This window comes from Arachis stenosperma, chromosome 10 (genome assembly GCF_014773155.1).
Source record: "Arachis stenosperma cultivar V10309 chromosome 10, arast.V10309.gnm1.PFL2, whole genome shotgun sequence".
Lineage (NCBI taxonomy): Eukaryota > Viridiplantae > Streptophyta > Magnoliopsida > Fabales > Fabaceae > Arachis > Arachis stenosperma.
In genome coordinates, this window is record NC_080386.1 from 77,219,380 (window position 1) to 77,232,945 (window position 13,566).

The 13,566-nt window shown below is 39.7% G+C and overlaps 1 non-coding gene across 1 annotated transcript; it reads right to left on the reverse strand.

Annotated features, from left to right (window-relative positions):
- Window positions 1-13,012: 13,012 nt before the first annotated feature.
- Window positions 13,013-13,120, reverse strand: LOC130958539 (small nucleolar RNA R71). The gene has a single exon (XR_009077654.1). It is a non-coding gene; the product is annotated as a small nucleolar RNA R71 (small nucleolar RNA).
- Window positions 13,121-13,566: the final 446 nt, after the last annotated feature.

The following is a 13,566-nucleotide window of genomic DNA, read 5'->3' on the forward strand; positions in this document are numbered from 1 at the left end:
CCTTGAATTTAGTTTAATTATATTGATGTGGTGACAATACTTTTTGTTTTCTGAATGAATGCTTGAACAGTGCATATTTTTGATCTTGTTGTTTATGAATGTTAAAACTGTTGGCTCTTGAAAGAATGATGAATAAGAGAAATGTTATTGATGATCTGAAAAATCATAAAATTGATTCTTGAAGCAAGAAAAAGTAGTGAAAAATCAAAAGCTTGCGAAAAAAATTTAGAAAGAAAAAGAAAAAGCAAGCAGAAAAAGCCAATAGCCCTTAAAACCAAAAGGCAAGGGTAAAAAGGATCCAAGGCTTTGAGCATCAATGGATAGGAGGGCCCAAGGAAATAAAATCCAGGCCTAAGCGGCTAATTCAAGCTGTCCCTAACCATGTGCTTGTGGCATGCAGGTCCAAGTGAAAAGCTTGAGACTGAGTGGTTAAAGTCGTAATCCAAAGCAAAAGAGTGTGCTTAAGAGCTCTGGACACCTCTAACTGGGGACTTTAGCAAAGCTGAGTCACAATCTGAAAAGGTTCACCCAGTCATGTGTCTGTGGTATTTATGTATCCGGTGGTAATAATACTGGAAAACAAAATGCTTAGGGCCACGGCCAAGACTCATAAAAGTAGCTGTGTTCAAGAATCAACATACTTAACTAGGAGAATCAATAACACTATCCGAAATTCTAAAGTTCCTAGAGAAGCCAATCATTCTGAACTTCAAAGGAAAAAGTGAGATGCCAAAACTATTCAGAAGCAAAAAGCTACAAGTCCCACTCATCTAATTAGAATTAATATTCATTGATATTTTGAGATTAATAGTATATTCTCTTCTTTTTAACCTAATTGATTTTCAGTTGCTTGGGGACAAGCAACAATTTAAGTTTGGTGTTGTGATGAGCGGATAATTTATACACTTTTTGGCATTATTTTTAGGTACTTTTTAGTAAGTTCAAGCTACTTTTAGGGATGTTTTCATTAGTTTTTATGATAAATTTATATTTCTAGATTTTACTATGAGTTTGTGTGTTTTTCTGTGATTTCAGGTAATTTCTGGCTGAAATTGAGGGACTTGAGCAAAACTCTGATAGGAGGCTGACAAAGGACTGCTGATGCTGTTGGAATCTGACCTCCCTGCACTCGAAATGAATTTTCTGGAGCTACAGAACTCCAAATGGCGGGGTCTCAATGGCGTTGGAAAGTAGATATCCAGAGCTTTCCAGCAATATATAATAGTCCATACTTTATTCGGGAATTAACGATGTAAACTGGCACTCAACGCCAGTTCCATGTTGCTGTCTGGAGTAAAATGCCAGAAACACGTCACGACCCGGAGTTGAACGCCCAAAACACGTTACAACTTGGCGTTCAACTCCAAAAGAAGCCTCAGCTCGTGGATAGATCAAGCTCAGCCCAAACACACACCAAGTGGGCCCCGAAAGTGGATTTATGCATCAATTACTTACTCATGTAAACCCTAGTAGCTAGTCTAGTATAAATAGGATAATTTACTATTGTATTAGACATCTTTGGTCTCAGTTTTGTTTTATTCTTCATCTTAGGAGGCCATTGATCACGTTTTGGGGGGGGGGCTGGCCATTCGGCCATGCCTAAACCTTTCACTTATGTATTTTCAACGGTGGAGTTTCTACACACCATAGATTAAGGGTGTGGAGCTCTGCTGTACCTCAAGTTTTAATGCAATTACTAATCTTTTCCTATAAATTTCATTTATTCTTGTTCTAAGATATTCGATGCACTTCAACTTGATGATTGTGATGATTCGTGACACTCATCATCATTCTCACCTATGAACGCGCGTGACTAACAACCACTTCCGTTCTACCTTAGGCCGGGCGCATATCTCTTGGATTCCTTAATCAGAATCTTCGTGGTATAAGCTAGAATTGATGGCGGCATTCATGAGAATCCGGAAAGTCTAAACCTTGTCTGTGGTATTCCGAGTAGGATTCTGGGATTGAATGACTGTGACGAGCTTCAAACTCCTGAAGGCTGGGCGTTAGTGACAGACGCAAAAGAATCAAGGGATTCTATTCCAACCTGATTGAGAACCGACAGATGATTAGCCGTGCTGTGACAAAGCATTTGGACCTTTTTCACTGAGAGGATGGGATGTAGCCATTGACAACGGTGATGCCCTACATACAGCTTTCCATGGAAAGGAATAAGAAGGATTGAAGGAAGAAGTAGGAAAGTAGAAAAAGAAAGGGCACAGTATCTCCATATGCTTATCTGAAATTCCCACTATTAATTTACATAAGTATTTCTATCCCTTTATTTTATTTATCTTTTAAATATCTAATCCAATTACATTTGACTCTACCTGACTGGGATTTACAAGATGACCATAGCTTGCTTCATACCAACAATCTCTGTGGGATCAACCCTTACTCACATAAGGTTTATTACTTGGACGACCCAGTACACTTGCTGGTTAGTTGAACGGAGTTGTGTCCACACATAGCAAAGAGCCATTATAATTATTCCATACAACAACAAAGAATACAACATTGATGATCACAATTTCGTCCACCAGAAGCTCAGGAACTCATTGAAATGGTTGCAAATAACCAGTTCATGTACACCTCTGAAAGGAATCCTGTGAATAATGGGACGCCTTAGAGGAAGGGAGTTCTTGAAATTGATGCTCTTAATGCCATGTTGGCTTAGAAAAAAATATTGACTCAGCAAGTCAATATGATTTCTCAAAGTCTGAATGGATTGCAAGATGCATCCAACAGTACTAAAGAAGCATCTTCTGAAGAAGAAGCTTATGATCCTGAGAACCTTGCAATGGCAGGGGTGAATTACATGGGTAAAGCCTATGGAAACACCTATAATCCCTCATGGAGAAATCACCCAAATTTCTCATGGAAGGATCAACAAAAGCCTCAACAAGGCTTTAACAATAATAATGGTGGAAGAAACAGGTTTAGCAATGGCAAGCCTTTTCCATCATCCTCTCAGCAACAGACAGAGAATTCTGAGCAGAATCCATATAGCTTAGCAAATATAGTCTCTGATCTATCTAAGGTCACTCTCAGTTTCATGAATGAAACAAGGTCCTCCATCAGAAACTTGGAGGCACAAGTGGGTCAACTGAGTAAAAGGGTTACTGAAACTCCTCCCAGCACTCTCCCAAGCAATACAGAAGAGAATCCCAAAAGAGAGTGCAAGGCCATAACTGTGATCAACATGGCCGAACCTGGAGAGAGTGAAAAGGCAGTGATGCCCAATGAGGAAGACCTCAGGGAACGTCCACTAGCCATTAAGGAGTACCCTAATGAGGAACCAAAGTAATCTGAGGCTCATACAGAGACCATAGAGATTTCATGGAACTTCCTATTACCATTCATGAGCTCTGATGACTATTCATCTTCTGAATAAGATGAAGACATTGCTGAAGGGCAAGTTGCCCAGTATTTAGGAGCAATCATGAAGCTGAATGCCAAGCTATTTGGTAATGAGACTTGGGAGAATGAACCTCCATTGCTCATTAATGAACTGAATATCTGGGTTCAGTAAACTTTACCTCAAAAGAAACAAGATCCTGGTAAATTCTTAATACCCTATACCATAGGTACCATGACCTTTGAGAAGGCTCTGTGTGACTTAGGGTCAGGTATTAACCTCATGCCACTCTCTGTAATGGAGAAGCTAGGAATCTTTGTGGTACAAGCTGCAAGAATCTCACTAGAGATGGCAGACAAATCAATGAAACAGGCTTATGGACTTGTAGAGGACGTGCTAGTGAAGGTTGAAGGCCTTTACATCCCTGCTGATTTTATAATCCTAGACACTGGGAAAGATGAGGATGAATCCATCATCCTTGGCAGACCTTTCCTAGCCATAGCAAAGCTGTGATTGATGTTGACATAGGAGAGTTGGTCCTTCAATTGAATGAGGACTACCTTTCAAGACTCAAGGTTCTCCTTCTGTACACATGGAAAAGAAGCATGAAAAGCTTCTCTCAATACAGAGTCAAACAAAGCCCCCACATTCAAACTCTAAGTTTGGTGATGGGAGGCCCCAAACATGCTCTGAATGTCTGTGAGGCTCCATAAGAGCTCACTGTCAAGCTACTGATATTAAAGAAGCGCTTATTGGGAGGCAACCCAATTTTTATTTATCTATGTTAAATTTCCATTTTTTATTATTATTTCATGTTTTCTTTAGGTTGATGATCATGTGGAGTCACAAAAATAATTGCAAAAATCAAAGCAAATTCAAAAACAGCATTAGAAACAGCATACCCTGGAGGAAAAACTTACTGCCATTTAAACGCCAGTAAGGGTAGCAGGATGGGCGTTAAATGCCCAGTCTGGCACCATTCTGGGTGTTTAACGCCAGAAATGGGCACCAGACTGGCGTTTAACGCCAGAAAGAAGCACCAGACTGGCGTTTAATGCCAGAAACAGGCTATAGCTTGGCGTTAAATGCCAGAAAAGGTATAAAAGCTGGCGTTTAACGCCAGAAACAGGCAGCAGTCTGGCGTTAAACGCCAGAATTTCACTCTAAGGGCGTTTTTGCACGCCTAAAAAAGCAGGGATGAGAAGTCCTTAACCCCTCAGGATCTGTGGACCTACAGGATCCCCACCTACCCTACCTCTCTCCCTCCCCCTCACACATCTCTATAACACTTTACCCAAAACATCACTCACCTATCAAATCCTATTCTCTTTCCTATATTCTCTTCACCAATCACCTCCATCCCTCTTCCCCAAAACCCCACCTACCTCACTTTTCAAAACCAAACAATTTTCCTTCCCAAATCCACCCAATTCCATTTGGCCACTCTCCCTCTCTTTTCCTATAAATACCCCTATTTACTCCTTTATTTTCACACATCACAATCACCTTATACCCCCTTGGCCGAATTCACTCTCTCCTTCTATCTCCTCCATTTTCTTCTTCTTCCCCTTCTTTCTTTCTTCTTTTGCTCGAGGACGAGAAAATATTTTAAGTTTGGTGTGGAAAAAGCATTGCTTTTTGTTTTTCCATAACCATTTATGGCACCTAAGGCCGGAGAAACCTCTAGGAAGAGAAAAAAGGAAGGCAGTTGCTTCCAACTCCGAATAATGAGAGATTGAGAGATTCGTCTCAAAAGCCCATCGCAAGAAAGAGGATGGAACAAACAAGAGAGCCCACTCATGGACCTCAACAAGAGCATGAGAAATTTCCTCATAAAAAAATCCCTGAGATGCCTCAAGAGATACATTTTCCTCCACACAACTATTGGGAGCAACTAAGGATAGGAGCACCAAAAGCACTAAGGGTGGAGCACCAAGAGCACTCCATCATTCTCCATGAGATTAGAGAAGATCAAAGAGCTATGAGGGAAAGCAACAAAGGCAAGGAAGAGACATAGAGGAGCTTAGGCGTTCCATTGAATCTTCAAGAGGAAGAACAAGCTGCCATCACTAAGGTGGACTCATTCTTTAATTTTCTTGTTCTTATTTTTCTGTTTTTTGATTTTATGCTTTTTGTGTTATCCATGTTTGTGTCTTCATTACATGATCATTAGTGTCTAGTGTCTATGCCTTAAAGCTATGAATAATTTCATGAATCCTTCACCTCTCTTAAAAGAAAAATGTGCCTAACTACAAAAGAACAAGAAGTACTTAGATTTCAAATTTTATCTTGAAATTAGTTTAATTATTTTGATGTGGTGGCAATATTTTTTGTTTTCTGAATGAATGCTTGAACAGTGCATATTTTTTTATAGTGAAGTTTATAAATGTTAAAATTGTTGGCTCTTGAAAGAATGATGAACAAAGAGAAATGTTATTGATAATCTGAAAAATCATGAAATTGATTCTTGAAGCAAGAAAAAGCAGTGAAAAAAAAGTAGCGAAAAAAAAAGAAAAATGGCGAAAAAGAAAAAGAAAGAAAAAGAAAAAGCAAGCAGAAAAAGCCAATAGCCCTTTAAACCAAAAGGCAAGGGTGGTGCACGAAATGCAATCTAACTCTTTGGCAATTCGCACAACTAACCAGCAAGTGCACTGGGTCGTCCAAGTAATACCTTACGTGAGTAAGGGTCGATCCCACAGAGATTATTGGTTTGAAGCAAGCTATATTTATTTTATTAATCTTAGTCAGGAGGCCAATAAGATTATTTGGATTTAATTGTAAGAAGTCAAAGTGTTTAAAATTATTAGAAAAATAAAAGAGAATCAAATCGTTACTTGGTGTGCAGTAATGAGAAATATGTTGGAGTTATGGGGATGCTTTGTCCTTTGAATTTCTACTTTTCCTTGAAATCCTTTTCCACACGCAAAATCCCTTCTATGGCAAGCTCTATGTAGGGTGTCACCGTTGTCAATGGCTACTTCCCATCCTCTCAGTGAAAACGTTCCTATGCTCTGTCACAGCACGGCTAATCATCTGTCGGTTCTCAATCAGGTTGGAGTAGAATCCATTGATTCTTTTGCGTCTGTCACTAACGCCCAGCCTTCAGGAGTTTAAAACTCGTCACAGTCATTCAATCTCAGAATCCTACTCGGAATACCACAGACAAGGTTTAGACTTTCCAGATTCTCATGAATGCCGCCATCAATCCGGCTTATACCACGAAGATTCTGATTAAGGAATCTAAGAGATACTCATTCAATCTAATGTAGAACGGAGGTGGTTGTCAGGCACATGTTCATGGGTTGAGGAAGGTGATGAGTGTCACGGATCATCACCTTCTCCATAATTAAGCGCGAATGAACATCTTAGATAAGAACAATCATGTTTGAATGGAAAACAAAGGAATTGTATTAATTCATCGAGACGCTGCAGAGCTCCTCACCCCCAACAATGGAGTTTAGAGACTCATGCCGTCAAAAAGTATGTAATTCAGATCTGAAAATATCATGAGGTACACAATAAGTCTCTAAAAGTTGTTTAAATAGTAAACTAGTAACTTAGGTTTACAGAATATGAATAAACTAAGATAATTGTTGCAGAAATCCACTTCTGGGGCCCACTTGGTGTGTGCTGGGGCTGAGACTAAAGTTATCCACGAGTAGAGGCTTTTGTTGGAGTTAAACTCCAAGTTATGACGTGTTTTGGGCGTTCAACTCCGGATCATGATGTGTTTCTGGCGTCTAACTCCAGACAGCAGCATGTACTTGGCATTCAACGCCAAGTTACGTCGTCTATCTTCGCGCAAAGTATGGACTATTATATATTGCTGGAAAGCCCTAGATGTCTACTTTCCAACGCCGTTGAGAGCGCACCAATTGGACTCCTGTAGCTCCAGAAAATCCATTTCGAGTGCAGGGAGGTCAGGATCCAACAGCATCAGCAGTCCTTTTTCAGCCTAAGTCAGATTTTCGCTCAGCTTCCTCAAAGTGTGAACCCGGATCCAAAGAATTATCTTACTATGGTTCGGGGGAAATACTTGGATTTTAGTCCGGAAAATGTAAGGTTAGCATTCAACTTGCCCATGATGCAAGGAGATGAACATCCTTACACTAGAAGGGTCAACTTTGATCAAAGGTTGGACCAAGTCCTCACAGTCATATGTGAAGAGGGCGCACAATGGAAGAGAGATTCAAGAGGCAAGCCGGTTCAATTGAGAAGGCATGACCTCAAGCCCGTGGCTAGAGGATGGTTGGAGTTCATCCAACGCTCAATCATTCCCACTAGCAACCGGTCCGAAGTTACTCTAGACCGGGCCATCATGATTCATAGCATCATGATTGGAGAAGAAGTGGAAGTTCATGAGGTTATAGCCCAAGAACTCTATAAAGTGGCGGACAAGTCTTCCACCTTGGCAAGGCTAGCCTTTCCTCATCTCATTTGTCACCTCTGTTATTCAGTTGGAGTTGACATAGAAGGAGATACCCCCATTGATGAGGATAAGCCCATCACCAAGAAAAGGATGGAGCAAACAAGAGACCCCTCTCATCATGAGATCCCTGAGATACCTCAAGGGATGCACTTTCCTCCACAAGACTATTGGGAGCAACTGAACACCTCCCTAGGAGAATTGAGTTCCAACATGGGACAACTAAGGGTGGAGCACCAAGAGCATTCCATCCTCCTCCATGAAATTAGAGAAGATCAAAGAATCATGAGAGAGGAGCAACAAAGACAAGGAAGAGACATTGAGGAGCTCAAGCACTCCATAAGACCTTCAAGAGGAAGAACAAGCCGCCATCACTAAGGTGGACCCGTTCTTTAATCTCCTAAGGTGGACCCGTTCTTTAATTTTCATGTTTTCGAATTTTAGTGCTTTATATTATCCATGTTTGTGTCTTATGATCATTAGTGTCTTAGTGTCTATGCCTTAAAGTTATGAATGTCCTATGAATCCATCACCTTTCTTAGAGATTGTTCTTAATTGAAAAAGAAAAGAATTGCATGAATTTTGAATTTTATAACAGTTTAATTATTTTGATGTGGTGGCAACACTTTTGCTTAAAAACTAACAAAATTCTATTAAAAACTAACAAAATTCTATTAAAAACTAATTAAAACATACTAAAATCTACATGAAATTACCCCCAAAAAGCGTATAAAATATCCGCTCATCAAAGGGTAAAAGGGATCCAAGGCTTTGAGCATTAATGGATAGGAGGGCCCAAGGAAATAAAATCCAGGCCTAAGCGGCTAAATCAAGTTGTCCCTAACCATGTGCTTGTGTCATGAAGGTCCAAGTGAAAAGCTTGAGACTGAGTAGTTAAAGTCGTGATCCAAAGCAAAAAGAGTGTGCTTAAGAACTCTGGACACCTCTAATTGGGGACTTTAGCAAAGTTGAGTCACAATCTGAAAAGGTTCACCCAGTTATGTGTCTGTGGCATTTATGTATCTGGTGGTAATACTGGAAAACAAAGTTCTTAGGGCCACGGCCAAGACTCATAAAGTAGCTGTGTTCAAGAATCAACGTACTGAACTAGGAGAATTAATAACACTATCTAAAATTCTGAGTTCATATAGATGCCAATCATTCTGAATTTTAAAGGATAAAGTGAGATGCCAAAACTGTTCAGGGGCAAAAAGCTACTAGCCCCGCTCATCTAATTAGGACTAAGTTTCATTGATATTGTGAGATTCATTGTATGTTCTCTTCTTTTTATCCTATTTGATTTTCATTGCTTGGGGACAAGTGATGAGCGGATAATTTATACGCTTTTTGGCATTGTTTTTAGTATGTTTTTAGTATGATCTAGTTAGTTTTTAGTATATTTTTATTAGTTTTTAATTAAAATTCACTTTTCTGGACTTTACTATGAGTTTGTGTGTTTTTCTGTGATTTCAGGTATTTTCTGGCTGAAATTGAGGGATCTGAGCAAAAATCTGATCCAGAGACTCAAAAGGACTGCAGATGCTGTTGGATTCTGACCTCCCTGCACTCGAAGTGGATTTTCTGGAGCTACAGAAGCCCAATTGGCGCGCTCTCAACGGCGTTGGAAAGTAGACATCCTGGGCTTTCCAGCAATATATGATAGTCCATACTTTGCCCAAGATTTGATGGCCCAAACCGGCGTTCAAAGTCACCTCAAGAAATTCCAGCGTTAAACGCCGGAACTGGCACCTAAATGGGAGTTAAACGCCCAAACTGGCACCAAAGCTGGCGTTTAACTCCAAGAGGAGTCTCTACACGAAAATGCTTCATTTGCTCAGCCCAAGCACACACCAAGTGGGCCCGGAAGTGGATTTTTATGTCATTTACTCATCTTTGTACACCTTAGGCTACTAGTTTTCTATAAGTAGGACCTTTTACTATTGTATTTGACATCTTGGTAGCTATCTTTGATTTTTATGCTATCTTAGATCATTGGGAGGCTGGCCTCACGGCCATACCTAGACCTTGTTCTTATGTATTTTCAACGGTGGAGTTTCTACACACCATAGATTAAGGTGTGGAGCTCTGCTGTACCTCGAGTATTAATGCAATTACTATTGTTCTTCTATTCAATTCCGCTTGTTCTTTGTCCAAGATATCACTTGTTCTTCAACTTGATGAATGTGATGATCCGTGACACTCATCATCATTCTCACTCGTGAACAAGGTGACTGACAACCACTCTTGTTCTACAAGCATATGAGGCTTAGTGAATATCTCTTGGATTCCTGATAACATGATGCATGGTTGATCGCCTGACAACCGAGTGCTCGCCTGACAAACGAGTGCTCGCCTGACAAACGAGCCAGCCATTCCGTGAGATCAGAGTCTTCGTGGTATAGGCGAGAACTGATGGCGGCATTCAAGAGAATCCGGAAGGTCTAACCTTGTCTGTGGTATTCTGAGTAGGATTCAATGATTGAATGACTGTGACGTGCTTCAAACTCCTAGCAGGCGGGGCGTTAGTGACAGACGCAAAAGGATCGATAGATTTTATTCCGGCCTGACCGAGAACCGACAGCTGATTAGCCATATGCTGTGACAGAGCATGGGAACATTTTCACTGAGAGGATGGGAGGTAGCCACTGACAACGGTGAAACCCTACACGAGCTTGCCATGGAAAGGAGTAAGAAGGATTGGATGAAGACTGTAGGAAAGCAGAGAGACGGAAGGGAAGGCATCTTCATTCGCTTATCTGAAGCTCTCACCAATGATATACATAAGTATCTCTATCTTTATCTTTATGCTTTATTCGTTTATCACTATACCCAATTGAGTCTGCCTGACTGAGATTTACAAGGTGACCATAGCTTGCTTCATAGCAACAATCTCCGTGGGATCGACCCTTACTCACGTAAGGTATTACTTGGACGACCCAGTGCACTTGCTGGTTAGTTGTGCGAAGTTGTGTTTATGCCATGGTATTGAGCACCAAGTCTTTGGAGCCATTACTGGGGATTATTTGAGATGTGAAAAGTATTGATCACAATTTCGTGCACCAAGTTTTTGGCGCCGTTGCCGGGGATTGTTTGTGTATGGACAACTGACGGTTCATCTTGTTGCTTAGATTAGGTATTTATTTTTTTCAAAATTCTTGAAGATGAATTCTAGAGTTTCATGATGATTTGTTGAAATCTGGCTGGCTGAGAAGCCATGTCTAATCTCATTGGACCGAGGTTTCAACTTATCATCACAGAAGCTTGTTGATTTTTTATCAATCTTGCTTTTGGAGCAGTGATCTGCTAAGGCTTGGCTGGCCTTTGGCCATGTCTAGTGTTTTGGACCGAAGCTTCCTTTGAAAGCTTGGCTGGCTGTGAAGCCATGTCTAATTCCTGGACCGGAGTCTTAGACTAGCATTGCACTGATTCCTGGAATTCTCATTAAGAATTTTGATATCTTTTTCCACTTAATTTTCGAAAATCTCAAAAAAATTTTCACAAAATCATAAAAACCAAAAATATTTGATGTTTCTTGCTTGAGTCTAGTGTCTCATCTTAAGTTTGGTGTCAATTGCATACATTCATTCATGTGTCTTAAGGATCTTCAAGTAATTCTTGATGATTTCTTACTCTAATCTTTGAATTCTTTTGACTTGAGTGTTTATGTGTCTCATATAGTGTCAGTAGTATACAAACTGCTAAGTTTGGTGTCTTGCATGCATTGTTATTTGATTCTTGTTGCATTTTGATTATTAAAAATCCAAAAATATTTTTTATTTGTGTCTTTTCAAGTCAATAATACAAAGAATTGAAGATTCAGAACATACTGCAGAGGAATTATACAGAAAAAGCTGGGCATTCAAAAATGCCCAGTGAAGAAGACAGACTGGCGTTTAAACGCCAGCCAGGGTACCTGGTTGGGCGTTTAACGCCCAAAAAGGTAGCATTTTTGGCGTTAAACGCCAGAATGGATACCATTCTGGGCGTTTAACGCCAGGATGGCACTAGGGGGAAGATTTTGTTTTCAAATCAATTTTTTTTTCAAGTTTTCAAAGTTTTTCAAAATCAAATCTTTTTCAAATCATATCTTTTCAATCAAATGTTTTCAAAATCAATTTCTTTCCTTTTTCAAAGATACTTACTAACAATTAATGATTTGATTGAACATCTCAAGTTTGTTGCCTTTTCTGTTGAGAAAGGTTTAATGTTTGAATCATATCTTTTCTTGTTAGGCAAGTCATTAATTTTTAAAATCAAATCTTTTTAAAATTGTTTTCAAATCATATCTCCTCAATCACATCTTTTTAGAACCAATCATATCTTCTTAACCACATCTTTTTCAAATTAGTTTTCAATCAAATCTTCTTAATTTCTAATTTCAAAATCTTTTTCAAAAATCACTTGATTTCTTTTCCACTTTGAATTTTCGAAAATTATCAATCAATTTTTCAAAATGTTTTTGACATCTTTTTAATTAATTTTCGAAAATTATCTTCCCTCTCTTCCCACATCCTTCTATTTATGGAGTACTACTCCTTCTTAATGCACAATTCGAACTTCATCTAATTAAAGTTCGGATTCTTCTACCTCCTTCTTCTATTTTTCTTTTCCTCTGACACCTCAAGGAATCTCTATACTGTGACATAGAGGATTCCACATTTTCTTGTTCTCTTCTCTTTCATATGAGCAGGAGCAGATACAAAGGCATTCTTGTTGAAGCTGACCCTGAACCTGAAAGGACCTTGAAGCGAAAGCTAAGAGAAGCTAAGGCACAACTCTCTGTTGAGGACCTAACCGAATTCTTCAAAGAAGAAGAACCTATGGCAGCCAAAAACAACAACAATGCCAACAATGCAAGGAAGGTGCTGGGTGACTTTACTGCACCTACTCCCGACTTCTATGGGAGAAGCATCTCTATCCCTGCCATTGGAGCAAACAACTTTGAGCTTAAGCCTCAGTTAGTTTCTCTAATGCAACAGAATTGCAAGTTCCATGGACTTCCAATGGAAGATCCTCATCAGTTTTTAGCTGAGTTCTTGCAAATCTGTGACACAGTCAAGACTAATGGGGTTGACCCTGAGGTCTACAGACTGATGCTATTCCCTTTTGCTGTAAGAGACAGAGCTAGAATATGGTTGGACTCACAACCTAAAGACAGCCTGGACTCTTGGGAAAAGCTAGTCAATGCCTTCTTGGCAAAGTTCTTTCCACCTCAAAAATGGAGTAAGCTTAGAGTGGAAGTCCAAACCTTCAGACAGAAGGATGGTGAGTCCCTCTATGAAGCTTGGGAAAGATACAAACAATTGATCAGAAAATGTCCTTCAGACATGCTTTCTGAATGGAGCATCATAGGTATTTTCTATGATGGTCTGTCTGAACTATCCAAGATGTCCTTGGATAGCTCTGCTGGAGGATCTCTTCATCTGAAGAAGACGCCTACAGAGGCTCAAGAGCTAATTGAAATGGTTGCAAATAACCAATTCATGTACACTTCTGAAAGAAATCCTGTGAACAATGGGACTAGTCAGAAGAAAGGAGTTCTTGAGATTGACACTCTGAATGCCATTCTGGCTCAGAACAAGATATTGACTCAACAAGTCAATTTGATTTCTCAAAGTCTGTCTGGAATGCAAAATGCACCTGGCAGTACTAAGGAAGCTTCATCTGAAGAAGAAGCTTATGATCCTGAGAATCCTTCAATGGAAGAGGTGAATTACCTAGGAGAACCCTATGGAAACACCTATAATTCTTCATGGAGAAATCACCCAAATTTCTCATG